The sequence below is a fragment of the Adiantum capillus-veneris genome, chromosome 23, assembly GCF_014529385.1.
Source record: "Adiantum capillus-veneris isolate H3 chromosome 23, ASM1452938v2, whole genome shotgun sequence".
NCBI lineage: Eukaryota > Viridiplantae > Streptophyta > Polypodiopsida > Polypodiales > Pteridaceae > Adiantum > Adiantum capillus-veneris.
The window spans coordinates 27,659,286-27,686,417 of NC_140953.1; the positions used below are offsets into that span (position 1 = coordinate 27,659,286).

Here is a 27,132-nt window from a genome sequence, read left to right on the forward strand (position 1 = left end):
AAGGTGCTAGTGTACAAACAGAGGAGACAATGAAAGAGCCAAGTCAGCCAGTGGAGGAGCCAAAAGAGCCTATGGCTAAAACCCAAGATGAGGAAAGCAGGCCTATAGATGAGCAAAAGGATATGGATGAGGAAAGCAGGCCTGGGGATGAGAAAACTGATATGGATTAGGCAAGGATGTATGAGGCAAGCCGGTCAACCGAGGGAGAGGAAAAGACCTTGGAGGAAACCTTGAATGAGGCAGAAAGAGCCATGGGGGAGACCCCTGATGAAGATGTGAATGATGACTATGAAGATGTGAATGATGAAGCTAAAGAAGAGGAGAGCAACAATGATATCAACACTACAGAGACCCAGTATGGACCCTTGCTACCTGTAGATACGATTGTTTCGGTAATGTCTATTCAAGTATGGCAAAATATGTTCAGCTTCTAACTACTTATATGTACTTGTCAACTTTTACAGAGGTTGATTATCTTGGACGTCAATGGATTGCTGCTGATGCAGGTGCCTCTCGGTGACACAGAACCCTTTGAGGATTTGCAAACGTTTCGGATGGGAACTTGTCGAGTCGTGGTTCATCCAGGAACCAAGGAATTTATTCAATTTCTTCTTCCGCGCTTCAGAGTTGCCATATGGTCTTCAATGCAAAGGCAAAACTTGTCGCCACTAGTTACAATAGTTTGCAGTGTATGCGACGCTCACACGTCAGATTTTGCCTTTTTGTATGATCAAAGAAAATGCGTTACCGTTGAGGGCCACTACCACCCTAAAAAACCACACTTACCTCTTTTGTAAAAACCGTTTAGCCAAATCGGTGACCCTTTGATGCAACTAATACACTACTGATTGATGATACTCCTGAAAAGGGAGAACTAAATCCACCGGGAACAACTATCTCACCACCTTCTTTCGAGGGGCATTCCTTCGATTTTTACCTTGAAGACATTCTGATTCCATACTTACAAAAATTGTATCTCAGTCCATTGTTCACGGACGAGTTTGTACTTTCTAATGAATTAAGATGACTCTTCTATCATGTCTTTGTCTTGTCTAACATTGAGAGAGAGAGAGAGAGAGAGAGAGAGAGAGAGAGAGAGAGAGAGAGAGAGAGAGAGAGAGAGTTTTGACATGGTAAAGGAATGTATTTCAAGCACACTTTTTCACAGGGCACAATTGACAAATGAGCTCAATAAACTTCATGTATTGAAATTCATTTGTATACACTTGGGTTCACAAGAATATCTGTTACATTGACACTACTTCAACCCGACCATCCAACTCTTTGCACAAAATATCTTTTTCCCTTCGCCGCATCACCTTACGGCCAGCTAGGAAAAAGGAAAAATGTGATAGGTCCTTGTCCATTGACTCTTCAATTATGTCATGCCGCAAATGCTGAAGACTGCATAGCTCCCTTATTGTAACCACCAACAGTAGGCCATGCTCTTTATCAATCACTTCCACATCCACAACAGGATTATCTTTCAAACCTGCAGAAACCTGGTCCATAGGAATGTACTTACCATTGAGCATTTGTGATCGCATATACCAAAACGAGAGTAACAGTGATTGTCTTGCAATCATGTACTTGACAACTAGAGTATCAAGCGCAACCTCGCACCGTAAACCAATCTCTTCCTTTGCATACCATCCTCTGTCAAGAAGTTTGTCACAGGATGATTGCTGCAATGACTTGCACATGAACATAGTTTTCGTAACACGGATGTTGTAGGTATGAAACAACTCTATGAAGAGTGCAACAGGACAAAAGTTTGCAATTCTAACCAGTTTGGTGGGAATAGAGCTACGTAGAGACCTTTGTATATCCTTGTAGAGCTTACTTCGCATTGCCTCCACCATTGTTTCCTTGGGAACTGGCCAATCCACAGTGTTCCAATCGGTTGGTAGAGGCACTTTCACCAACATGCCATTCTTATTCCCTAAGCTGAGTTGGTAGAAGTGGTCATAAAAAAGTATTCCCACATCAGCCAGTCTTTTTCTGCTCCTCCCTGAATACTGTAGAGAACCAATGTGGGCATGAAAAACATGGAAGAGGCCTATTATGCACTCCAGAGGCTCCCATTGCTCATAAGAAGAGGGATAAACATCTGCAATATATATAAGAAGAGTTAAACTAAGAGTATCAATAAGTAAAAATGACAAATCTAATGTAATTGAGCTGTGAAGAATGGAGACATTGCTCATAACAAGCGGGAGAAACATTGGAAAATATATAAGAAAAGTTATAATGAGAGTATCAGTAAGTTCACATGTCAAGAGTACTTACAATTGCAACGTGGTTGATGTATATCTGATACATTTCCACCGTTTGCTATCACCTCTGGATGGGTAAACACATGCTGAACAAGAACTTCCTTTACAGATCTTTTGCCGATTTCAACTTTGAAATCCAACACTCTGGCCTTCCATGCTGAGCGGTAAACGTTGATACCACTAGACCTCTTGGGTCTTCTTGGTTGCATGAGGACCCATGAACCTTTGTTTATCCTTTGTCCAACCCATTGGTTCTCTGCACTTATTGAAGTTGATATTGTAATTGAGGATATGCTACTACTTGGCCTTCTAGGAAAAGTGCAACTGTTGGTTGTTGGTGTGAGAGACAGTAAACACCTGGAGCTTCTTGGGCGAGAAGACGTGGAAGCCATAGCTCTCAGAGAAAAGATTTAGTGGAGGGAGATTCACTTTGAAAGCATTCTAATGGAGGGAAAGTGTTTTAGAATTCCAATATCTTGTGCGGGCTTAATGGTCACCCTCCAGTACGTTAATGACCATAAGAGAATATCAGAAGTGGGACCACATGCAAGCACCTAAAAGCTCGGTAAAAGGATGGAAATTACGATGCTACAATCCTAGATTCGTGAAAGTTTTATGCTATTTTCCTATTTTTTGAGTCTTTCCACGTACTTTCCTACATAACGTAGCCTTCGTGCTCATTGGACGCGCTCTATTATTCTCTCTCTTCATATGGCCCTCCAAATGACCTCTGAAATTTCCTAATGACAAAAAAGGGGAACATTTTACTATCACTTCTCATTCCAGGAAAGCACCAGGTAAAAAACATGGATGTATATCTGCAGCCTCTTATTGATGAGCTTTATGAACTATGGAGAGGCATAGATGTCATTGACATTTCACGGCCACCACGAGACCGCAAAGCCGTCATCAAGTGCATCCTCATGTGGACCATGCATGATTACCCAAGAATTGGAGAGGTATCTGGTAAGTATGCACATGTTAATTGTACTCTTTTCTTTAGGTTTATCATCTCATGTGTAACGTTTGTTTACCTCTTGGCAGGATTGGCAACATCTGGACATAGTGCGTGTCCCACTTGTGGCCCTTCCCTTGTGACAGAGAGACCTCCTCTTCTTGGGAAGGTGATCTATCCCAACAACCATCGCTTCCTACCTCCTTCACATCGTAGATATGCTCCCCCTATCAATGGAGTGCAGCCATTCCATTGGAACATGGCTGATTGGGCGAAGCATTGGGAGGAGCATCATGGTACCTCCCCGCCTCCCAATGGGTTGCCAAAGGGTATGTCGAGGTACTCAATCTTCTTGTCGCTCCCCTATTGGGCTTCGTTGAAAATTCAGCACTTATTGGAACCTATGCATGTATTCAAAAATGTTGGGCAAGCTATATGGGATCACATAATTGGCAAGAAGGATTCATTGGGTGCTAGGGAAGATTTAAGAGCCATTAGACGTCTCCCCCCTTCAGCCACGCCCCGCATGGGGGAGCAGGGAAAGATGATTCTCCCAAAAGCACCGTGGATAATATCAAAGGCAGACCAAGAGCGGACAAAGCAAGTTATTGCATCCATCAAAACTCCAACGGGATATATGCGGTCACTCAAAGGTGCTTTCACAAAAACCAAAAAGGGTGGCTCCACTCAAATGTATGGATTGAAATCCCATGATTGGCATAAAATCCTTCAGGTAAGAGTAGAATAGTTTGTGGTGTCTATATGTCCTTATATATAGGTTGACATTCACTAAGATGGTTAATTGTTTGTAGTTTGTACTTCCCATAACTATTCGTGGTTATGGGGACACTAAGGTGAAGGCTGCAATATTCAAAGTGGGTGAGATTGTGAGGTAATGGGTTTTTTTCAAGTACTATATCATGTTGTGCATGCATGAACTTTGGAATTTTTTTTCATCTACTATATAACGTTTGCCCTGTAGATTTGTGAGCTCCAAGGAGATAGAAGTAGAAGCCATACCAGTAGCCCATCAGTTAGCAGTAGAGGCAGTGTGTGCTATTGAGGATGCATTCCCACGTACAATCCTTGTTAGCCAAATACACCTATTGCTTCACCTTGTTGAGGAGATTGCCATTTGTGGGGTGGTTCACTCTAGATGGATCATTAGAAAATTTCGGAGGTCATTTGGAGGGCCTTGTAAGAAATTGTATTTCTCTCTCTAGAAACTTTTTTTAAAATGCACTTGCACCTTGTGAGTACGTCCAAAAGGACAACCAGACACTTTAAAAAGTAGATTTATATTCCCAATCGTCCTTGAAAACGGTCACTTTTTTATTTAATGTGAGCGTCTTTTTCAGGAGGCAGGTGCGGCGCATTCAAGGTAGCTTACGTAATCACTGAAAGTTAAAAAGTCGCAAACTATCAAATAGTGATAGATTTTGAGGCTTTTGACACCACCAATGCGTCTGGAACACCAAAATACCCTAAAAACGAATGTCTACTTGTCTCATTCCGACATCCGGAGAGGCAAAAAATATCAAAAAACCCCAAAAAATGGGCTTTTTACTTAAGGCGCGCGAGAAGGCATTCTAAAATGCTAGAATGCCCCTCAGCGCACCGTTAGTACAAAGCTCCTTTTAGTGATTTTTGGACAATTATCTTTCAAGAAAGCCTACTCATGTTTCTCTATTGCACTTTTAAACAAGGATGTCCATTGTCACCAACTCTCTTTGGTCTATGCATCGATCAATTGGAACAAATGGTACTTGACTTTATGCAAGAAGAAGGCATTGAAGAGGTCACTATTTGCAATGCGGTAATCATGCTTTTGTTGTATGCGGATGATGTAGTGCTTCTAGCACACACTTTAGAAGATGCACAAAAGCTTATGGTTGTCCTTGAGAACTTTTGCTTGCATAGTGGGCTGATTGTAAATGAATCCAAAACAAAGGTTATGCTTGTGAAAACCAACCATAAGGAGAAGCCATGCATTGTGTACAACAACGAGACACTTGAAGTTGTTGAGAGCTTTAAGTACCTTGGCCTTGAGGTTCCATCCAATCACAAGTGGCATGAATGTGCTATGCGTCATTTGGAAGCGGGAAAGAGAGCATATTATGCATTTGAGAACATGTGTAATGCGGGAAACATCAAGTGTTGGGTTCTCAAGAAGTATCTTTTTGATGCATTGGTGACACCGGTTCTTCTTTATGGAGTTGAAGTGTGGGGCGGGAGCATCTCAAAGTCTACTTGGAAAGAGTTTGAGAATGTCCAAAAGCGTTTTCTTACAAACTTTCTCCAAGTTAAGACACAAACACCATATATGCTCCTACTTCTTGACTCGGGATCTCTTCCAATTGAGGTTATAGGCATGGAAAGGGTTGTGGAGTACATGATAAAGATGCGTCAAAACCCCTCACATCGACTTCCTACAATTGCATGGGAAGCAAGCAAAAAAGTTCAAAAGACGCATAAAAGCAAGATCTTGAGCACGGGATGGATGCAAGACATAAAGAAGTGGTTTGGGAGATGGGATGCATTACACTTGCTACATGATGCTTCAATTGACTCTCAAGTGAATGAAGCGTTTCTACAACGCCAATGTATTACGGCTTGGGAGAAATCCGGTGGGTCACGCTTCATACATTACACCACCTATATTGCCCCCAACTACAAAACCATGTTCTTCGCTGAGAGAGGAAACCATACTCACACTTACATGCTTGAGCCTATTCCCTTGTCCGCGATACGCACTATCGCAGCAATTCGGCTTAGCTCCCATTTCCTTCGATGCGAGATAGGGCGTTGGGGCAATGGAGAAGAGTCAAATCGATTGTGCACATTATGCTCACTGCAAGTTCGAGAGTCTGAGTACCACACACTACTAGAGTGCTCAGCTTTTGATCACATCCGAACTTGCTTCTCTCACATTTTCAATCATAACTTAGACCTACACCTTTCCTCTCCCAGTCAAAGTGTGGGCTCTCCATTGCGACTCTCATCACTACAATTTTGGAGCATCGAGAGTCACTTATCAGCCATACACATACTACATCACATGTAACTTTGGTCCCATAGGTCATATTTGACCTCCGAGGATGATAATAAAATCTATCTATCTCTCTCTCTCTCTCTCTCTCTCTCTCTCTCTCTCTCTCTCTCTCTCTCTCTCTCTCTCTCTCTCCCCTTTCTATACCTTAGCATATTTAAAGAGAGAGAGAGAGTGAGAAACTCCCATTACTAACGGCGCGCGTGGAGCATGTTTTGACCTCAAAAAACACCTCCTCGCGCCGTTAGTATAAGGTAACAGAAAGACTCTCTCTCTCTCTCTCTCTCTCTCTCTCTCTCTCTCTCTCTCTTTCCCCCGCCTTACTTCCTCTCTCTATAACACTCACACATACACTGGTGGATGCACAGTACTAAAGGCGCGCATAGAGACATGCACACCGGTTGTGTCTCTCTACGCGCCCCTATAGTAGAGAGAGAGAGAGAGAGAGAGAGAGAGAGAGAGAGAGAGAGAGAGAGAGAGAGAGAGAGAGAGAGAGAGAGAGAGAGAGAGCTCTTTGTGTTTGTGTGTGTATATTATATTTGTGTGTCTGTGTGTTTGTGAGTGTGTGTGTCTCTGTGTGTGTCTGTGTGTGTGTGTGTGTGTATGTTATATTTGTGTCTCTGTGTGTTTGTGTGTATGTTATATTTGTCTGTGTGTGTGTGTGTGATCAAAATGCACTTTGTAGAATTGTAACAATGGGTGTGCGTGCTCACTCTTATAGACCCGAAATTATGATCTCTAAGGCTAAGATGATGAAGAAAAAACCTATGTGATAGATGGAGGCCTTTTTAGAGATTTTTTGACATTTTCCTCTCAAAAAGCTCTCTAAAAGAGGAAAAAAGGGGCTTTTTACTAACGGCGCGCGATGAGGCATTCCAAAATTTTGGAATGCCCCCTCGCGCGCCGTTAGTAAAATGTTCTTTTAGGGGTTTTTGACATTCTTTGCCTCTTTGGATGTCGGAGCTAGGCAATTGGACATTCATTTCTAGGATATTTGGGCGTTCCGGACGTATTGACAGTATCAAAAGTTTCAAAATCTTTCACCACTTGATAGTTTTGTAACTTTTTGAATTCTAGTGATGACGTAAGCACCGCATCTACCTTCTGAAAAAGGTGCTCGCATTAAATGAAAGAGAGTGATCTTCTTCAAGGACCACTAGATTATTAAATGAGGAGAGGGACACCTTTTATATTTTTGTTAATATCAATCTATTTTTTTACGTAACGTAGGCTCTTCTCTCATTGGAGGAGCTTATTTTCCTCTCTCTTCCAAAAGGCCCTCCAAAAGACCTCCGAAATCTCCTAATGGTTCTTCTTGGAGAGATTCTTGAAAACTTTAAAGGATTTTGTTAGATTGAGGTCACAACTAGAGGTATGCAAAATCAATACAATATAGATAGCATTTATGCGCTATGGAGTTACTAATAAAAGTATGTGGTTTTAATGTTTTTAGGAGAGCATGGCAGAAGGTTGGGTGGTTCAAGAGGCATTTGTGTATGTCTCACAGTATCTCATCACAGTGGATCCATCATTGCCTCGTCTGTGGAGTGAAGAAGAGGATCCTAGGAAGCACTCAACCATTCCCAGTGGAAAAGGCTCACTCTTGGTCATGGATAGAGATTTTCATGCCATAGTCAACAACTACTCTTTACTCAATGCCACTATCATGACCAAATGGGTCAATATGTACTTGGAAGCCCGCACAGCGAGAGAAAGGGATAGAGATGCATGGAAGAGGTCCCATGGAGTTAGACGTGCACCTCGTTTTTCTAAAGAGCTTGCAAAATATCCTGATTTGATTCAAGTAGAGTGGATCCATAATGCCATGACCAATGCCAAAGCACAAGGAGAACAAATAAGCCCTAAAGAATGGGAGTATGCGCGAGGATGCTTGCGCAAGGTGAGTGTGTATATGTTATGTGTGCATGTATGCAAATCACTTAATGAAACGCGTTGTAATCTCTTATGCATTGTGATTGTAGGGTCTCATTTTCAACTCCATTTGGTCCGAAGGCCGACATTTTCGCACCCGCAAGATAGATGAGTGTCGGACCACTAATGATTGTGGCGTGATGGGAAACATTGACACAACAATAGATGAGGTCAGATATTGTGGTACTATAGAGAGAATAATCACAGTGGATTTCAGATCTTTTCACAAATTCCTCTTTGAGTGCCGATGGTTTGCGGGTGAGGTCAAAAGACATGAAAATGGGCTCATTATGGTGGATTCCACCCCATTCCATCGGGGAAAAACTGACAACTTGGTGTATCCTAGTAGTTGCGAGCAGGTAATTTAGGCTATGTTCAATTAAGTTATGTATATCAGCTTATTCTTTGTGTGTGACGTACAGGTCTTTTATGTGCCATGTATATATCAAAGAAGACTTTGGTATGTCATTCCAGTCACGCCGCGGGGTAGATCTATCTTTGCAGAGACGGACATTGAGCTAGTAATTGATCCCATCATACCATCACCACAAGATGCAGAGGAAGATGTAGTCGAAGTTGAAGAAGGTCAGCCAAACCTTGCAAATAGTCATCTTGAGGAGGAGGAAGAGGGAGAAAGCGATGATGATTCTACAGGAGGTGATGGAGAGGAGGAAGAATCTCTAAATATGTTTATTGATTTGAATACTATGGGTCTAAATATGGATCCTAGTGCTTGTAGAGATCTTATACAAGATAAGAATTAATAAAACTCTCCATTCTTTCACTTGGTGTAGTATATGATTAATTTGCAAATGTTTCGTTATGTGCTTGTGAATAGTATTTGTAATGGTTTTGTTGTGAGTTCAATGATTTATGTATAGAATTTTTAGAGTGAAAGAGAGATGAAGTGAAGTGAGCAAGCATTCTGGAGAGTGTAGGAGTTGAAGTGTGTAAATACATTTTGAGTTGTATTGAATTTAAATGGAAACCCGCGGGAGAGGGAGGGGGAAGGGGGTCCAGCCTTAGCGGTAATGTGTGCGGCAATATTCGCGGAAATGCATGCGGTAATATTTGCGGTAAAGTGCCGCTTGAGCATCAAAAGGATTTTCTCTCCTCATTTTGAATTCCTCTCTCTTGTTTTGCGGTAATGGCCCGCGGTAAACACCACGATCTCTTATAGTGCATCTTGAAGAAGAAGGCTGAGAACAAGTGGAGGTACCCTTTCTTTGTTTTTTTTTTTCCTTGAAGAGTTCATATAAAAACCTGTTTGTATGAATGAAGCCTTTTCTTGGGGCGATAAGCCAACTATAATGATCACTACCTACATAGTGCAAGGACACTCTATAGAGAAGAAAAGGCTCAAGAGAAAATAAAGGAGAAGAGAAACAAATGTATCAATGTGTACTCAAACACCTCTTTATATGGACTCAAAAAGTCGTTTTACTTTCCACCTTCATGTGTCTTTTCATTTCCTAAACTCACCCTTCATTGATGCATTTAAGATGTTTTTAAAGGATTTTTATTTTTTCAAGATTGGGAAGCCCTAATGAAACAAAGATGTGCTTGTAACAGAGCAATGCATCTTTCGATTGTGGTCATGTATAGGCGATGTTGCAACTGCACCATGCAATAAAGGAACCTTGGCATCTGTAGAAAACCAATTGAAGGCCATTCATACAAGGTTTGATACATTGATGAAGGTTCGGCTAATCCACCTAAGTCCTAAGTATGCCCGGCCGATACAAGGTACGGGGGACTTTGTGGGCCTTGAGAGCTGTAGTAAACAAATGATGGACTTCGTAGAGCAACCAGGAATCCATGTGGTGGGCATCTATGGAATTGGAGGCATAGGAAAGACTACCCTCGACATGTGAAGAGAGAAATAGAAAGAAAAAAGAAGCACATTGTGGCCTATGTTGAGGTGGGTCAAAATCTAGCTTCCATCCCAGATCTTCAACAAGAAATCTTATTGCAAATCTCTGAGCAATCCTTCAAGTTCCATGATGAAGAACATGGACGTGAATCTCTCCTCACATGCGCGAAACAAATCAAAGATAGAAACCACCAGGGGATTTGCCTGATCCCTAACAATGTTTGGAAAGATGAGCATCTCAGAAAGCTGCTGCCGGAAAACCTCATAGATTCTCTTCCACCTTCTAGCATTTTGATCATGTCTTCTCGCCCAAAGGAACTGCTAGGGTATAAAGTCTAATGTGGTCGCCCAGGTAAGTGGGCGGTCTGCCAGGTATGTACACATATTCTTTTGTTAAAATCTAATAAGAACTCACTATGCTCTACACATTACAGTAGAGCGAGATCACCATATCGTCGTGCTATTCTTCTCGAACTCTCTCTCGCGTCGCACTTCCGCTTGTACTCCTTCAACTGGTATCAGAGCTCAAATCGAGGCTCGAGGCAGCATTTGCAGGTAGCCAAAGTCACCTACTCAGATTGGAGTGAGATTCGACAGGCGAAGACACGGCCCCAAATCCTGTGGGAGAGCCCGAAGACCTTAGTGTTCTCAAAATTTCATTCTGAGGTCATCTCGACCACCGTTCGGCTTCGACAAAGTTCTGCGCGGGCCATTTTTGACTACGTGGTCTCGGTGGGTGCAGATCCGACTCTGCAAATTTGGGGTTTCGGCCTATGACTGCAAGTGCTGAGGATATCTACACTTCCAGAGTGCTGATTTGTCGCTGTCTACACAACGAAGGACGGCTCACAGTTCTTGGCGCACCTACACACAGACTGTAGGCGACATCCACTAGCTCATCAGGTAGCTTGTGTTTGCTGCTTGATATTCCAGATTTCATCCTGACATTGCAGGTACTTCCACATGGGATGTATTGCCAGAGATGATGTATGTCTATTGAGGGTTTGTTGGCTGTGAGTCACGCAGCAAACAATTGCCGCAGGGTTACAGCATACAGTGGGAAATTTGTGGATGTATGACTTTTTGGGAAGTCTATGTACTGTCAGATTTACTGCAGCCTTTGTTGAGGGTCGAGTGAGGTTTTATTGAGCTGGGGAATTCTCGAATGTTGAGATCCTTTCGGTGATACAGGTCTTGGAGCGATCCCTCGAACACCCTTAGATATACAGCTAGGATGTATTGACTGTGAGTTAGACATTTGGGATTGCATCTTTGCTTTACTGTCATTGAGGCATTGTTGCAGTCTATGCTTACAGGACAGTGACAGGACAGTGAGAGCCAGTACAAGTGCAGGACAGGTTTACCCGCATCTTACAGTTTTAGAGAGACAGTGTTTTTTGAGCTGTTTTTGGTATGTTTTTTGAGTACACCAGAGCCATTTTACAAAGGAGACTCTGCCAAAATTTCTGCAGAATCTGAAGCTTTCTTGGTTCATTTGACAGGTTGATATTGGTTCAGAGGTCAATTTACAGGGGAAACTCTGCCGAATTTTTCCTAGGAAAGTAAACTATTGTCAAGCGTAGCTATGGCTAGATCATAGGACACTGCTCTTTACAATATGAAGAAGCTGGATGAAACCAATTATTTCCCATTGTGGAAGAAGCAGATTTGGCACGTGTTGGTACAAAAGAAGCAAATAAAACCTATAAATCTCAAGGGGATAAATCCAAAAGATATGGATGAAGATGAATGGAGCGAAATAGATGAATTGGCACTTTCTACCATGATGCTGACTTTGGCAGAAAGCCTTTGCTTCAATGTAGCAGACGAGATGTCGGCTTATGAAGCATGGACAAAGTTGAGTGATCTTTATGAGAAGCAGAGTGCAGCGTCATAAGTATACTGGCTGAAGAAGCTTGTTGACTTGAAGATGAAAGAAGGGACACCTATGTCCAATCATCTGAATGAATTCAACACCATCTACAGTTAGTTTTCAGCTCAAGGTGTGAAGTTTGATGAACTTGTTAGAGCTATGTTCCTGTTGATCACATTGCTGAAAAGCTGGGACACTTTTCGCACAGCTTTGAGTAATTCTGCACCTCCAGATGGTTTGACCATAGCAGGTGTAGAAGGCAGTCTGCTTACGGAAGAAACCAACAGAAAGACAATGGACAAAGGCAAAGGAACAGCCTTAGTTGTCAGGGGAAGGACCAAAGAAAAGGACAAAGGTGGAAAGAGGAATCAGTCTCGTAGCAAGTCCCGCAGTGCTAAAGGCAAGAGTGACATAGAATGCTACCATTGTGGCAAGAAGGGTCACATGAAAAGAGACTGCAGAGAATGGAAAGCAGAAAAAGGCAAAGAGAAATCTGGAGACAATGGTGAGAAGAACAAGTCCTCAGTGAAGATTCAAGAAATAAATGTGAAACATTGTTGCAAAGGATGACCGTCTAGTGTCAGGAGACATCTACTTCTTGAAGAATACAATGGACTCAGCTCTTCTTATAGCATCTGATGGAAATGCGCTGAGTGACTGGATTATAGACTCAGGGGCATCACTTCATGTGTCTCCAAAAAAGGAGTGGTTTACCTCTTATGTGACCACTAAAGATCATGTTTGTCTAAGCAATGGGCAGACATGTGAGATCTTAGGTGTTGGAGATGTTCAATTCAAGTTTCAGAATGGCTCTTCTTTCACGCTGAAGAATGTGAGACATGTTCCCGCAATTACAAAGAGCTTGATTAGCACTGGTTTACCTGATGATGCTGGCTACATCACCACTTTTGGACAGAACATGTGGAAGATATCCAAGGGTTCTATGATAGTAGCACATGGAGTAAAGTCTGGAGGACTTTACGGGTGAAAGCATGTTAACCTGTCATGCTTTTTCATGTCCCGGACAATGCTAACTAGCACAATTTTGACATATGCTAACTAGTACAATAACTTGAGCTACATCTCCAAGATCTATGACATATGATATATCAATAGAAAGCACTTGAAACAAGGAATCCAAATGTACAACCTCCGACAAATTTTGATATTATTTGTAAAAAATTTACCGGACGCCCAACTTTTCAAAGATGTGCTAACTTGAAACTTCTAACTAGCACAAAAAGCGTGACCGGTTAACATGCTTTCACCCCTTACATGATTTATGTATCAAATGTCTCTAAAAATGTAATCAATGTAACCGAGCAGCCGAACGTTTCTTTGTGGCATAGCCGGTTAGGACATATGTCTAAGAAGGGAATGGAAATCTTGTCTCGTTCTGGTTATTTGCCTGGCTTTTCATTTAATGATTTTGAATTCTGTGAACATTGTCTGTATGGTAAGCAAACACAGCAGCCACATAAGCATAGAAGCATTAGAAGAGATACACAGTTGGCACTTGTTCATAGTGATTTGTGTGGACCTGTGCCTAATCTATCTCTAGGGGAAGCTTCTTACTTTATGACATTTATAGATTATTACTCGAGGAAAGTATGGGTTTACTTTCTCAAGCACAAGGATGAAGCATTTACTGTTTTCAAAACGTTTGTGACACTTGTGGAGAATCAGAGTGGCAAGAAGCTTAAATGCTTACGCACTGACAATGGTGGAGAGTATGTTTCAAAGGCCTTTCAGGACTTTTGTGACTCAAAAGGTATAAAACATGAACTTACTGCTCCTTACAATCCTCCTCAAAATGGTGTTGCTGAGAGGATGAATAGGACCATACAAGAGAAGGTCAGAAGTATGTTTTCTAATGCACAACTGCCAAATGGGTTTTGGGCTAAATCTATATCAACAGCTGTTCATCTTATAAATAGATCTCCTAGCAAGGTTTTGCAGAAGGATTCAGTGGGTGGCAGAGATGGTATGGTTAGGAAAAATGCCCTCATACAAGCATCTCAGAGTCTTTGGCTGTGAGGCATATACTCATGTTCCAAAGGAATTTAGGAACAAACTTGAGCCAAAGAGTAGAAAGTGCACCTTTCTAGGCTATGGTAATTCTGGTGAGATGGGGTACAGACTTTGGGATCCCGAATCCAGAAAGGTTATCCACAGCAATGATGTTCACTTTAATGAAGCCAAATATTTTTCTAAACCAGAGAGGGCTGAGGAGATTAGAAGAGTTGTCTTCCAAGAAGATGGACCTGCACAGGCAAGACAAAATGTCAAGGCTCTAGAGGAGCAAGGATAGGATAGAGTGGAACTACAAGTTGTGGCTGAGCCTCAACCACCTATTTTGCATAAATCGGGTAGGATCTCACGACCTCCTGATCGGTTTGTTCCATCTATGAACTATGTCATGTTGACTGATTGCAATGAGCCTTCATGTTACAAGGAAGCAGTGCAAATGAAGGACTCCGGGAATTGGCAATTGGCCATGCAGTCAGAGATGACAGCTCTGCATAAAACCAGACATGGAAGCTAGTTAAATTACCACAAGGAAAAAAGGCTCTACCTTGTAAATGGGTTTACAGGTATAAGATCACCACTCATGATAGTCAGCCAAAGTACAAAGCAAGGCTTGCTGCCAAGGGATTTAATCAAGAACAAGGCATTGACTTTGATGAAGTCTTCTCTCCAGTGGTCAAGATGACTACATTGAGATGCTTTCTTACATTGGTTGCCATATTAGATTTGGTGTTGCACCAAATGGATGTCAAGACAGCGTTCTTGCATGGTGATTTAGATGTAGAAATTTACATGCAGCAGCCAGAAGGGTTTGTTGAGAAAGGCAAGGAAGATTTGGTATGCCAGTTGTTAAAAGAGTCTTTATGGCTTAAAACAATCACCGAGGGCATGGTACCATAAGTTCCATAAGTTTATGCTTTCTCAAGGCTACAAACGTAGTGAGTTCGATCACTGTCTATATACAAAGAAAGCTAAGGATAGAAGTTGGCTGGTCCTTATGTTGTATGTGGATGACATGTTGATTGCTGGCAAGCACTTGGAAGAAATTTCAGCTTTGAAGTCAAGATGGAAAAATCGTTTGACATGAAAGACATGGGTGAGGCAAGTCATTTACTTGGTATGTGCATTGAGAGAGATAGATCAAAGAAGTTGATTTGGTTATCTCAAACAGAGTATATTGACAAGGTTTTGCAACACTTCAATATGGAGAAGGGAAAGGCATCGAGTGTTCCATTGCCACCATATGTGAAACTTAGCAAACAAGATTGTCCTATGTCTGAGGAAGAACATGCTGAAATGGATAAGATTCCATATGCATCTGCATTGGGTAGTTTGATGTATGCAATGATTGCTACTTGCCCGAACATTGCATTTGCAGTGGGAGTAGTAAGTCGATACATGTCAAACCCAGGCAAGAAACATTGGGAGGCAGTGAAAGGAATATTACGATACCTGAAAGCTACAAAGAGTATGCGTATATGCTATGGGAGTTAGGAGATAAGTGTAAGGGTTTTACAGACTCAGATTATGCAAGTGACTTAGACAACAGAAGGTCTACGTCAGGGTATGTCTTTACATTGGCTGGTGGAGCAGGTGTCTACGTTAGGGTATGTCTTTACATTGGCTGGTGGAGCAGTATCATGGCGTTCTAGATTACAAGATTGTGTTACTCAGTCTACTACAGAGGCTGAATATGTTGCAGCATCAAAGGCATGCAAAGAATCAATTTGGCTTAATTGACTAGTAACAGATTTGGGAATCAAAGAAGAGATGCTTGTGTTATATTGTGATAGTCAAAGTGCTATACAATTGGCTCGCAATCTAGTTTATCACTCAAAGACAAAGCATCTGGATGTGAAGTATCATTTCATCAGGGAAATGCTTGAGGATAAGCAACTTCTGCTTGTCAAAGTTCACACCACAGAAAATCTTGCTGATCTACTTACAAAAGGACTTCCCTTAGAGAGTTTTGTGCATTTTCGCAAGCAATTAGGTGTTGGGTAGTACATCACTTCTCTACATCTCTTGTATATTAGCTTGTATAGTAGCTTCTCTCACACTTAAAGTACCACATTGGACTTTAAGTGGGAGGTTGTTGGGGTATAAAGCCCAATGTGGTCGCCCAGGTAAGTGGGCGGGCCGCCAGGTATGTACACATATTCTTTTGTTAAAACCTAATAAGAACTCACTATGCTCTACACATTACAGTGGAGCGATTTCACCATATCGTCGTGCTCCTCTTCTCGCTCTCTCTCTCGCGTCACACTTCCGCTCGTACTCCTTCAGGTTCAAGCAAAGACCTTTTGCAGGCTTGTTGGTGCAGAAGCCAACAATTGCATGCTCTATGAGCCACCACCTTTGGATAGATTCGACGCAGAGCAATTGTTCAAGAACAGGGCAGGAGCACACAACAAATACTTTACAGAGGCAGAGTATGAGCTTGCGCATCAAATTGTTCCTCTATGTGGAGGGTTACCCCTTGCACTTGCAATCATAGGCTCTTACTTCAATAACAAGAACAATCCTACTCGGGATAAATGGGAGAATGTAAAGAGACGGATTAAGACCGCTAAGGACTCACCCTCCACGGGCAACGAGAATATCTTTACACGCCTTGAGGTGAGCTTGGATTTACAGACCCAGGACGTCCAACAATGATTTGTGGATGTGGCCTTGTTTTGGAAAGGCAAGCCATGGGCTGATGCTGAAGCTGCACTCACAAAAGAGAATATAACACATCTTGAAGACCAGTCCTTAGTGGCTGAAGATGAGCTTCATAAGATAGTGAAGGTGCATGACCTTATGGTGTCCCTTGCCATCAAACAAGCCAAATTAGAGAAGCCATCAATGTATGTGGTGAATGATAATGTATTACCACCTAGTGAGGTAAGCTCTCTCTCTCTCTCTCTCTCTCTCTCTCTATATATATATATATATATATATATATATATATATATTGATAGCCGTTTTTTGGCTTTCCATAATTTCCATAGTAAGCTATCTCACCCTACCAAATTCACCCAAACACTATAGCTATCCCTACCATTTCACTGTAAATAGGCGTGTGTGAGTTAGGGGGCTTTTCCCATATCTTCTTAAAAACCCTCAGCTACCTAGTCACTGGGCTAGTTGAGCCAAAAAAATAAATAAAATCAAAAAAATAAAATATATTATGGCCCATTTGTGTGTAAATATTGCATTATATATATGGCCTAAATATAGGGATTTTTGTAATTATTTTGGTATTTTATTTAAATATTTCTACTTAGGTGTGTGTTTTATTAAACCTATGTACACCTTCTTTCATCCTCTTACACCATAAGTATATTTTTTGCCAATATGTACATACTCTAACCTTATATTTTTCCTTTATACAAATCACTCCCACATTTTCACCCTCACCTTCGTGAAAACAAAAAATTGATTTCTACTTATTGGTCACGTTTATTATATTATTTACTTGCATACCTTTTCCTCTTTCACCCAAAATAATTCAAAGAGGGACCATATCATATGATTCCAATATCTTTCCATATCCATAACTCCTCCATATTTTTATTATTATTTTTACTCATTATTCTAACACCATGTGCTCATTGAGCTAAAGTCCATGAATAGTCCATACACTAGTCCCACCATGTATATATTTCTTTATTCACCAATAATCCTCCTCCATGCATGGGTCAAGGGCACTTGGATGCTTTGTATTATAATATGACAAAGGAGGGGCTCACTCTTGGATGCATTGTACAAATTCAACAAAGGAGGCGTCCACTAAAAGACTTTTGCAGGCATAAAAACAGGCTTTTTGGTGAGAATTTTGGCACCTATCTCCACTCCGAATTTGAAGCGGTGGTCAAAAGAGAGAATGTAGCCCACGCTCTGAATAATCACCTCAAATTTTTTCATGATTTTTGGAGCTACCAGCGGTGAGATATGAGTTTTTGAGTGGACCCCAGCCTGCCCACTTTTCTCACAAGTAGCCCATAGTCTTCTCTCACCTCTTTCCACACTTCTACACACACACACACACACACACACATTCCTCTCAATCCCTCACTCAAACCTGCACCTTCAATGGTTTCTCTCACCTTCTTCACCATTAACCTCCCCTCTTACTTTCATAGCTCTCATATGAGCTCTCCATGTACATACACCATCTCTATGCCTCTCTCTATTATCTCCAAAGTACAATTCCATCTTACCCCTTATATATATACATAAATTCAGCATGTGTACCATGATTAAACTCTGCAAATCAAGAGATCTCATCAACGGAATTACCATTTTCATCACGATAATCAACCTTGGCGGCGGTGGCGTAAAGAAGGGAAGACGAAGAAGAAGATCGATAGTCATTTTGAGAACCTACACAAGTAAGTCCAAAACTTCTTCAAGCTTCACCATCACAAGGATTTTCTCACTTCATTCAACCATCTTACTTCAACCATCCACCTCATTCTACCCATTGTAAATGTAACATTAACTTTCTAGTGATTACTAACACTAACCACTAACATACTAACACAAAATAGCCATTAACCTAACCATAAAAGACACCTCACCTCAAGACATGTGTATAGTAACTCTCTCTCTCTCTCTCTCTCTCTCTCTCTCTCTCTCTCTCTCTCTCTCTCTCTCCTTACTTACTTTCACCTTATCTACCATCAATAATGCTCTCTTTTGAGCCCACACCCATGACTCAAGCAGACAAAGAAGGCCCACAATGTTTTGATATTCAAAAAAATCATAATCCTAATTTGTTAGCTTGTAAATTATAGGCCCCTCTCCTTCTTGTAAAACAACCTCCAACATCTCACATAGCACCCCAACACTCTATGCGTGAGGAGAGACTTAGGTGTAGCAACCACTTGTGAGCTTCAGTCTTGGTGTGAGAGCAGCCTTCAAGCTACACATTGCAAGTGAGAGAGCGTGAGTTACTCAAATCTCAAAACCACTATTGTATATGCTCCTTTATCATCAATAAATTGAGGTTTGGTGCATCAAAGGCGTGATTCGACGTTCAAATCTTCATCCTTCCATTTGTGCACTACGGTTTGGTGAATTCAAGGTGACTTGTGTATTTTGAGTTTCCATCGGCTGATCTTGATTTTAGAAAGTGTTTTAGTGTGTTTTTCATTGCCAATTTTGTGTCCATTGTAAGAGGGTATGGTAGTGAAAGGTCTCCCACACCCTAAGATAGTGTGTGTGTGTTTTGGCAATGATTAGCAATCATTAAGCTTTGAGTGAGTTTTTGTACAAGCTCTACGATAGCATCATAACAAACCATTTCCATTTGCAAGTCACAAATAAGGTATTACGCAAGATCCTTTTCTCTCTCTCTTCCCTTTGCTCTAGCTCTCTCTGGTCCATTTTGTGTGTGTCTTGGTGTGAGGTTGCTTGTGTGTGTTGTGTGGTGCATCTTCTTGGTTGTACCAAAATCTCTCTTGCGTCCTAGTTCGCATACCATAACTAGGTGGTGCCCCTATCTTGTTTGGGTTTGGCTGTGGGTTTACTATTTTGTTGTGCTTGTGGTTGCCCCAGCCCCAGCCCCAATTGAGCAGCACGGGAGCCTTGAGGGGTGTTTAGAGGTCGCCTCTCTTGTTGCCCGCCCCGGACCGCCTCAATTTTGGTGCCCCCACGGAGGACTGACTTTGTGCTTATTGTTGTTGTATTGCATGAATGCTTGAATTTTAGCATAATCAAGTAGATTATATGAATCATGAAAACTTGTATGACCGAGTTTAATTTCAAGGCAACAAAAATTGATATAGAATATGGTTTGGATTAGCATAACATAAGAAAGGAAAAAAACAGTTTCACATAAGAATCTAAAATTCATGTTGAAAGACCTTTCAAAACTTTGTGTAGTTAGTTGATGTCATGAGAGAAAATGATTTATTGTAACTAATCTTTGTGTGGTTCTAGCATTGAGAGACTATGACACACTATACCTTTGAGGATATCCCAATCTTCTTCGGGAATCTAGAAGAAGATGTTGATGATTTTCTTGGTGATTTTAGAATGGTTTGTCGTATCCTTGGTAAAAGGCATGACATTGAAAAAGGGGATTTTCTATTGCTATGCCTTAGAGGCAACGCTGAGCAATGGTTTTGGAGTATGTCTTCTCAGATTGAAGATGGATATACCCAAATTTCCAAAGCTTTGAAGGCCAGATTCTCTAAAGTTCCAACAACGAAGAAAGCATGGGATTCACTACGGAGACTTCAACAACATGGTGAAGACTACTATGCTTATGAGGATATTTTTTCTCGTCAATGGGAAGGATGTGGATTTAGTTCTACATTTCCAGATTATGTAAAAATGGATCAATTTATTTCGGGTTTGTCTCCTTTCCTAAAGACTAAGGTTACTTGTAGTGGACCCTCTACCTTTGAAGAAGCGGTCACTATTGCCCGAAGGAAGTTTCACAAGTACTTCTACATCAAAAATGGTTTCCATCATGCTGGAAAAACCAACCATCATGAAAGTGTTTCTATCAAGGAGTCGTCTCGTTTGCCATACTTGTCTCCTTCTACTCCGACAAATGTTGAAGAAGTTACTTACATGCCAGCTGATTATTCAAGTGCTAAAGTGTGTGGCCAAGATTCAAATGTGGAATCTCTTTCTTCTACCTTTATCACAAGCATGCAAAAATCGACACAAGATATCTCAAATGGAATTGATGATTCAATAATGGATATATCCAACCCTTTGGTGGAGGATCAATTTCTAGTCCGAGTAGACGAAGCTTTTGTGCAACATGACTCTATGGAGAATGAAGACCTTGAAGGTAACCTTGATCTTATGGAATGTTCTGAGAGTGTATCTTGTCTAAAAGAAGAGAGTGAAGAAGAAGATGAAATCATAGGTGGAGAGATCATAGACCACATTGATCATAAAGAGATGATTGTGTATATGGAATTCCAACTCCAAAACAAAGTAGAAGAGTGTGAGTTGAATCCATGTGAGGATAATCTTGAAGAAGTGTTTGAGGATGTTGAAAAGCATTGGTATGACCCATTTATGTTAAGCATGGAGGAACCTATCATGCAAGAAGCCAAATGTTTCACAAAATCAAACACTAATCCATCAACCTTTGAAGTGGTACGATGTGAGGAGTTACAACCTTGCCAAAGGGGGGGCTTAGAAGGGGAGGAAGAACATGGGAGAGTAGTAAAAGATAAAATCATAAAAGGAAACTATCATAAGGGTATCATTCTCTCCAATGGTGTTTTAGTGGGTGGCTCTTCATTCATGGGACAATCTCTTAGCAAGGAAGTCCAAGCTTTTGAAGCCCCAATCATCTTCACATTGGGTTTCACCTCTTCAAATTCAACTTCTCTTCTCTTCACATATACCTTTCATCGGGGACACCATACCTTCTTAAGCGGAAGAGGACATGAATACTTGGTTATAAACGGATGTTTCCAAATCTTCTTCACTTGGTTCTTTATTGTATGGAGGTCGCACATTGTGATTCTTCTGGTATTCATCATAGATGAAAAACTTGTTGATTGCTACATGTGGATATTTAATCAATCAGTACCAATATCTATTCTCTTCCAATGTGTTGGAAGCAATAGAAACCTTCATCTATTATCTACTTATGTGGTAAACTATCTGCAATATCTTCCAATAGCAGTTGGAAGCATGGATCAAGCTTTCCTAAATCATAAAGGTCATATAATTTTTTGCTTGATGAGCCTACCCAGGTTGAATGAAATTTATGAGCTACAGTTCAGGAATTTGCTCATACAAGATCTTGAAGATTGTAGCAGATACATCAACTTTACACAAGACGAAGAGCAACCAATCTTTTATATCACATTCATAGTGATAGATGCAATGATGGACAACACTAAAATCTACAAGTTTCTTCAATCAAAATCAGTAAGTGATTCCATACCATACATCTCGCTTTGGGAAAGATATTTCAAGATCTTTGATCCCGGGGGTGCTTATGGAAACTTTCTCGATGGAGGAGGTTTACTCCGCCACTTCATTTCATCATGCTATTGCCTCGAGAACCTTTCATATAAAACAAGGTTTTTTAATCATACAACAAAGGTTCTTCAAAGATAAGAGCAGACAAAGACAGACGTTACACAATCTACATGTTGTATGATAGGATAAATGGTACATGAATGTACCATTATCTAAGGGGGGGGCTAATGATAGCCGTTTTTAGGCTTTCCATAATTTCCATAGTAAGCTATCTCACCCTACCAAATTCACCCAAACACTATGGCTATCCCTACCATTTCACTGTAAATAGGCGTGTGTGAGTTAGGGGGCTTTTCCTATATCTTCTTAAAAGCCCTCAACTAGCTAGTCACTGGGCTAGTTGAGCCAAAAAAATAAATAAAATCAAAAAAATAAAATATATTATGGCCCATTTGTGTGTAAATATTGCATTATATATATGGCCTAAATATAGGGATTTTTGTAATTATTTTGGTATTTTATTTAAATATTTCTACTTAGGTGTGTGTTTTATTAAACCTATGTACACCTTCTTTCATCCTCTTACACCATAAGTATATTTTTTGCCAATATGTACATACTCTAACCTTATATTTTTCCTTTATACAAATCACTCCCACATTTTCACCCTCACCCTCGTGAAAACAAAAAATTGATTTCTACTTATTGGTCACGTTTATTATATTATTTACTTGCATACCTTTTCCTCTTTCACCCAAAATAATTCAAAGAGGGACCATATCATATGATTCCAATATCTTTCCATATCCATAACTCCTCCATATTTTTATTATTATTTTTACTCATTATTCTAACACCATGTGTTCATTGAGCTAAAGTCCATGAATAGTCCATACACTAGTCCCACCATGTATATATTTCTTTATTCACCAATAATCCTCCTCCATGCATGGGTCAAGGGCAACTTGGATGCTTTGTATTATAATATGACAAAGGAGGGGCTCACTCTTGGATGCATTGTACAAATTCAACAAAGGAGGGGTCTACTAAAAGACTTTTGCAGGCATAAAAACAGGCTTTTTGGTGAGAATTTTGGCACCTATCTTCACTCCGAATTTGAAGCGGTGGTCAAAAGAGAAAATGTAGCCCACGCTCTGAATAATCACCTCAAAGTTTTTCATGATTTTTGGAGCTACCAGCGGTGAGATATGAGTTTTTGAGTGGACCCCAGCCTGCCCACTTTTCTCACAAGTAGCCCATAGTCTTCTCTCACCTCTTTCCACACTTCTACACACACACACACACACACACACACACACACATTCCTCTCAATCCCTCACTCAAACCTGCACCTTCAATGGTTTCTCTCACCTTCTTCACCATTAACCTCCCCTCCTACTTTCATAGCTCTCATATGAGCTCTCCATGTACATACACCATCTCTATGCCTCTCTCTATTATCTCCAAAGTACAATTCCATCTTACCCCTTATATATATACATAAATTCAGCATGTGTACCATGATTAACCTCTGCAAATCAAGAGATCTCATCAATGGAATTACCATTTTCATCACGATAATCAACCTTGGCGGTGGTGGCGTAAAGAAGGGAAGACGAAGAAGAAGATCGATAGTCATTTTGAGAACCTACACAAGTAAGTCCAAAACTTCTTCAAGCTTCACCATCACAAGGATTTGCTCACTTCATTCAACCATCTTACTTCAACCATCCACCTCATTCTACCCATTGTAAATGTAACATTAACTTTCTAGTGATTACTAACACTAACCACTAACATACTAACACAAAATAGCCATTAACCTAACCATAAAAGACACACCACCTCAAGACATGTGTATAGTAACTCTCTCTCTCTCTCTCTCTCTCTCTCTCTCTCTCCTTACTTACTTTCACCTTATCTACCATCAATAATGCTCTCTTTTGAGCCCACACCCATGACTCAAGCAGACAAAGAAGGCCCACAATGTTTTGATATTCAAAAAGATCATAATCCTGATTTGTTAGCTTGTAAATTAGGATTTCTAATAATCTTAATGAGGGGTCTCCAACCTATAAATAGGCCCCTCTTCTTCTTGTAAAACAACCTCCAACATCTCACATATCACCCCAACACTCTATGCGTGAGGAGAGACTTAGGTGTAGCAACCACTTGTGAGCTTCAGTCTTGGTGTGAGAGTAGCCTTCAAGCTACACATTGCAGTTGAGAGAGCGTGAGTTACTCAAATCTCAAAACCACTATTGTATATGCTCCTTCATCATCAATAAATTGAGGTTTGGTGCATCAAAGGCGTGATTCGACGTTCAAATCTTCATCCTTCCATTTGTGCACTACGGTTTGGTGAATTCAAGGTGACTTGTGTATTTTGAGTTTCCATCGGTTGATCTTGATTTTAGAAAGTGTTTTAGTGTGTTTTTCATTGCCAATTTTGTGTCCATTGTAGGAGGGTATGGTGGTGAAAGGTCTCCCACACCCTAAGACAGTGTGTGTGTGTTTTGGCAATGATTAGCAATCATTAAGCTTTGAGTGAGTTTTTGTACAAGCTCTACGATAGCATCATAACAAACCATCTCCATTTGCAAGTCACAAATAAGGTATTACGCAAGATCCTTTTCTCTCTCTCTTCCCTTTGCTCTAGCTCTCTCTGGTCCATTTTGTGTGTGTCTTGGTGTGAGGTTGCTTGTGTGTGTTGTGTGGTGCATCTTCTTGGTTGTACCAAAATCTCTCTTGCGTCCTAGTTCGCATACCATAACTAGGTGGTGCCCCTATCTTGTTTGGGTTTGGCTGTGGGTTTACTGTTTTGTTGTGCTTGTGGTTGCCCCAGCCCCAATTGAGCAGCACGGGAGCCTTGAGGGGTGTTTAGAGGTTGCATCTCTTGTTGCCCGCCCCGGACCGCCTCAATATATAGATAGATATACATATCTATATGGGATATATATATTGGTCAGGTCAAATTGGTGGATTTGACACATCTTATGCTCAAATCTCACCTCTTGTTGGTAGATAGATCATTGTGCAATGTGGTCTCTTGTTACTTGTTTCCTATGGTGTTAAAAGGCTGACTCTCTCTCGGATAGTATAGAAGTTTTCTTCCTTCTTCGTCCCATAGATTTCTTGGAACTAAAACATCTCTCTTGCAGGAAGGTTGTCAAGCACGAACATGAATGTGGATATAACGGATCTTGCAAAACAGAAAAATGTAAACCTATTTATGTTGGCAAAATTTCACTTTGAACTTCTCTTTCCCATATCTTTTATGAAACTAATTACTTGAAATTTTGTCATATGCAGATCAATCTATTGCGAGGGTTGTCATGCACAGACAAAAAGGTGGATGCAAATGATCTTGCAAAAATGAGCAATCTAAGATTTCTAATCCTAGACAATTGTCACATACAAATGATTTTTATGCAACGGGCATTTGATTTACACAAGCTCTTTCTGCACACTGCACATAGAAGGTTTCAACTCCTCTTATTATTGCTTATGATAGATTCCACAATCATACTGACTCTTGCCCAGTTCTCATATGCACTAACCTTCATACCCCTAGGTTTCACTTTTCTCTTCCTCTATCTCTTTCCTTCTTGAGATTCTCCTCCCACATATTTAAGCAAAGATCTTACCTTTGTTACCTTGAAGAACTGTGTAAACACAATAAGCCTTGCCAAATCCATAGGTAGCTTGAGCAAGCTTCACTCTCTTAACTTGTCGCAAAATGAACGCTTCTCTCATTTTCCATCATCCACCTTCTCCAAATTAACGTCTCTCTGTCTTCTCGACCTCTCTAACTGTGAAGAAGTAACCAAATTGCCAGATGTAAGCAACATGAGATGCTTAGAAGTTCTCAATGTGTCTTCATGTAAATAGTTGCAAGAGCTGCGCAAGACTCTTGGTAAGCTAGAGAGGCTGAAGGAGCTTGATATAAGCAATTGCAATAAGTTGGTTCGCCTACCTGAAACCATTAGAGACTTGAAAACATTGGAGATCCTCAAGGCAAGAAATTGTGATTCACTAGGTAATATGCCAGAGTCTATGGAAAAACTATCTTCCCTTAGACATCTAGACTTGTCATGCAGTGGTAAATTGACCTCACTATCCCCCGCATTGTGCAACCTATCATCTTTGCAAAGCTTAGATATGTCCCGGTGCTCTAGCTTAAAGCAGTTACCAACACAACTCGGAAATTTGAAATCTCTACAAAGACTCATATTATCTCATTGTGAAAGTCTAGAGAGTCTACCCCATACCATTGGAAGCTTGGTTTCCCTCGAAGAACTTGATCTGTCATCATGTGTTGAGTTGAAAGAGTTACCAAATAGCTTCGTTTACTTGGACTCCTTAAGAACCCTCAACATAAGTTCTTGTCGCACGCTACAAACGATTTCAAACTTTTCCTCAGTTTTTCCTCAATCGTTAAAGGTTGTGATAGGGTACCCTAAAAATTCTATGACACATCCACCTAACATCGAAACCTTCATCCAATAGCTATCCATGTACATACTCATGTTGGCACAATATTAGTTGCCAGTACCACCTAAACCATCTACATCCTGTTTCTCTCTATTTTATTTGGTAATGATGCTCACTTAGGACCGTTGGGACACTTTTTCCCTCTTTCGTGTATATATATACCTAGTCGTTTTTCTACTGGGGTCTTGTATTTGGCACACTTACTATAATACATCTTTTGGTTTGTGTGTTGAGAGCTTCCTATTCTTCTTCTTGTGTGAGTGTGTTCATATTTACAAACCTAACCCTAAACCCAACAATTGGTATGAGACCAAGAATATTTCCTTTGAGCTAAGTTGTCAAACGTATAGATGATAAAACATCAAAAGTGTTATTACTTTTCTAAATGCCTTGGTAGATATTGAGAATGATTAAAAGATATTCAATGATTTTGTGAATGTCCATTATATAAAAATGGAGGGTAGTTATAGTAATTAGAATTTACTTGTAGGATGAACCACTTTAGTTCCAAATTAATATTAGTTTGTAGCAAATGTAAGAGAACTCCCTTTAGAACCTTAAGAGGAAAATAATTATGCCTGATGGGTGTTTCTATGGGATCTAACAAATTAAGTTTTCTTGTTGGAATTTTTGCACCATCAATACCACAAGTTTTCAATTTTGGCATCCCTCATAACAAAGTTGTAGTCGTTTGTATAAAAATTG

The 27,132-nt window shown here is 40.5% G+C and overlaps 1 pseudogene; it reads left to right on the top strand.

The window, feature by feature from the left end:
- LOC147427556 (uncharacterized) overlaps positions 1 to 26,442 on the top strand; it is a 47,362-nt pseudogene extending 20,920 nt beyond the window's left edge.
- Positions 26,443 to 27,132: the final 690 nt, after the last annotated feature.